The following is a 3240-nucleotide window of genomic DNA, read 5'->3' on the forward strand; positions in this document are numbered from 1 at the left end:
GGCCACCAACAGATTGGGAAAGGATTTTTATCAATCCTAAATCTGATATGGGACTAATATCCAATATATACAAAGAGCTTAAGAAATTGGACTCCAGAAATTCAACTAACCCCATTAAAAAAATGGGGTACAGAGCTAAACAAAGAATTCTCAACTGAGGAATACCAAATGGCTGAGAAGAACATGAAAAAATGTTCAACATCCTTAATCATCAGAGAAATGCAAATCAAAACAATCCTGAGATTCCACCTCATATCAGTCAGAATGGCTAAGATTAAAATTTCAGGTGACAGATGCTGTTGAGGATGTGGAGAAAGAGGAACACTCCTCCATTGCTGGTGGGATTGCTATCTGGTACAACCACTCTGTAAATCAGTCTGGCATTTCCTCAGAAAACTGGACATAAGTACTACTGGCAGATCCAGCAATACTTCTCCTGGGCATATATCCAGAGATGTTCCAACTGGTAATAAGGACTCAGGCTCCACTATGTTCATAGCAGCCTTACTTATAATAGCCAGAAGCTGGAAAGAACCCAGATGTCCCTCAACAGAGGAATTGATATAGAAAATGTGGTACATTTACACAATGGATTACTACTCAGCTATTAAAAACAACGAATTTATGAAATTCTTAGGCAAAGGGATGTATCTGGGAGATGTCATCCTGAGTGAGGTAACCCAATCACAAAAAGAATTCACTTGATATGCACTCATTGATAAGTGGGTATTAGTCCAGAAACTTTGAATACCCAAGATACAATTTGCCAAACACAAGAAAGTCAAGAAGAAGGAAGACCAACATGTGGATACTTCATTCCTCTTTAGAATAGGGAACAGAATACTTATGGAAAGAGTTACAGACACAAAGTTTGGAGCTAAGACCAAAGGATGGACCATCCAAAGACTGCCCCCACCCCCTGGGATTCATCCCATAATCAGCCACCAAACCTAGACACTATTGCACATGCCAGCAAGATTTCACTGAAAGGACCCTGATACAACTGACTTGTGTGAGGCTATGCCAGTGCCTGGAAAATACAGAAGTGGATGCTCACAGTCATCTATTGGATGAAACACAGGGCCCCCATTGGAGGAGCTAGAGAAAGTACCCAAGAGCTGAAGGGGTCTGCAACCTTTTAGGTGGAACAACAATGTGAACTAACCAGGACCCCCAGAGCTCCTTCCTCTAGCTGTATAGGTTGCAGAAGATGGCCTGGTAGGCCATCATTGAGAGTAGAGGCTACTTATTCTTGCAAAGTATGCCCCAGTACAGGGTAATGCCAGGGCCAAGAAGTGGGAGTGGGTGGGTAGGGGAGCAGGGTGGAGGGAGGGTACAGGGAACTTTTGGGATAGCATTTGAAATGCAAATAAAGAAAATATCTAATAAAAATACAAAATAAAAATAAATGAAAAAAGAAAAATAATATTCAAAAAAAAGAAAAAAACTATACCATTGACTTTTTTTGTGGCTTTCATTTCTCTCTCTCTCTGTCTCTGTCTCTCTCTGTCTCTTTCTCTCTCTGTGTGTCTGTCTGTCTGTCTGTCTGTCTGTCTCTCTCTCTCTCTCTCTCTCTCTCTCTCTCTCTCTCTCTGTGTGTGTGTGTGTGTGTGTGTGTGTGTCTAGAGAATGACGTTGGGTTTTCCCTCAATCAATTTTAAAAGAAGGGTAACTTCTTATTTATTTTTCTCTCATATAGCACATTCTGTCCCTTTCCTTACCACAGCCCTCTCCCCTCCACCTCCCCTTTCCCCAGATCCACCCTCCTTCCCCTCCTCTCAGAAAAGCACAGGCCTCCCAGGAACATCAACCAAATACAGCATAACAGGGGGCAATAAAACTCAGNACATGTTATCATATCAAGGCTTGGACAAGACATGGCAGGTCAGTGGAGGAAAAGGGTCCAAAAAGTAAGCAAAACATTCAGAGAGAGCCTTGCTCCCACTGTTAGGAATCTTGCAAGAATGCCAGGCTACACAACCATAACATAAATGCAGAGGACCTAGATCAGGCCCGCACTGAGCCTCTGCTCTCTGTGATTCCCCACGGGTCCTTGTCAGTTGATTCTGGTCTCATGTTCTTTCTTTCTTTCTTTTTTTTAATATATTTTCTTTATTTACATTTCAAGTGTTATCCTTTTTCCTAGTTTCCGAAAATCCCCTATCCCATCCACTCTCCCCCTGCTCCCTAACCTACCAACTCCTATCCCTGGTCCTGGCATTATCCTATCCTGCATTAAGGGGGGAACAGGAAGATCCTGGGAGGTAGAGGGGGACCAGGGAGGGAGGGGGAGGGGTGGAAATAAGGGAGGCAGTGTCAGGTACTGGAAGGGATGGGAGAGAGGTACAGGAGGTCAGGATTTCGGGAAACAATTACATAGGTGGGTGGGAGGATGAGGAACGGGGATAGACTCTTGAAGCTCTCAGACATCAGGGAAATAAGAGGCTCCCAAGACCCAAAGGGGATGGATTTAGTCGAAATGCACAGAGAAGGGGAAGATAGAACCTGTAGAGAGTACCTGCAGTAGATAGGTATGCCTCCCCCACGTCCTCCAACCCCCATAGCGACCCCTACCAAGGCTCTCTGTCAAGGAATGGTGCCACCCAGCCATCTCAAAGATTTTAACCCAGAAATGTTCCTGAGAAAAGGAAGAACAGGGACAAGAAATTGAGCAGAGACTGAAGGAAGGGCCATCAAGGGACTGCCCTACCTCGGGATCCATCCTGTCTTCAGACACCAAACCAGACACTGTTCCTGTGATCAAGAGGCACTTGCGGACAGGAGTCTGGAGTGACGGTTCTTTGGGAGGTATGGCCAGCAACTGACCGTTGGAGCCAACCATTAGACTGAGCTCAGGGAACTCATTGCAGGAGCTTGCAGAAAAGCTGGAGGTGCAGAGGGGAATGCAATCCTATTGAAAAACAACATCTGCTGGCAGGACCAGCCAGTGCTCCTAGACACTAGACAACAACCCAGGAGTGTATAAGGAGGGATCTATAGCTCCAGATACATTGTAGCAGAGAATGGCCTAACTGAAAGCAATGGGAGGGGAGGCCCTTGGTCCTTTGGAGGTTTGATGCTCCAGTGTAGTGAGTTTCTGAATCAGTAGGGCAAGAAAGGGAGGGTGGGTGAAGGAGAATCCTCATCCAGGCAGAGTGGAGGCTGAGAGTGCAGATGTAGTTTGAGGGGTTAGTGGAGGGTAACCAGGAAGTGGCATATCATGTGAGATGTAATCCAATG

This window comes from Mus caroli, chromosome 5 (assembly GCF_900094665.2).
Source record: "Mus caroli chromosome 5, CAROLI_EIJ_v1.1, whole genome shotgun sequence".
In the NCBI taxonomy this organism is placed as follows: Eukaryota; Metazoa; Chordata; class Mammalia; order Rodentia; family Muridae; genus Mus; species Mus caroli.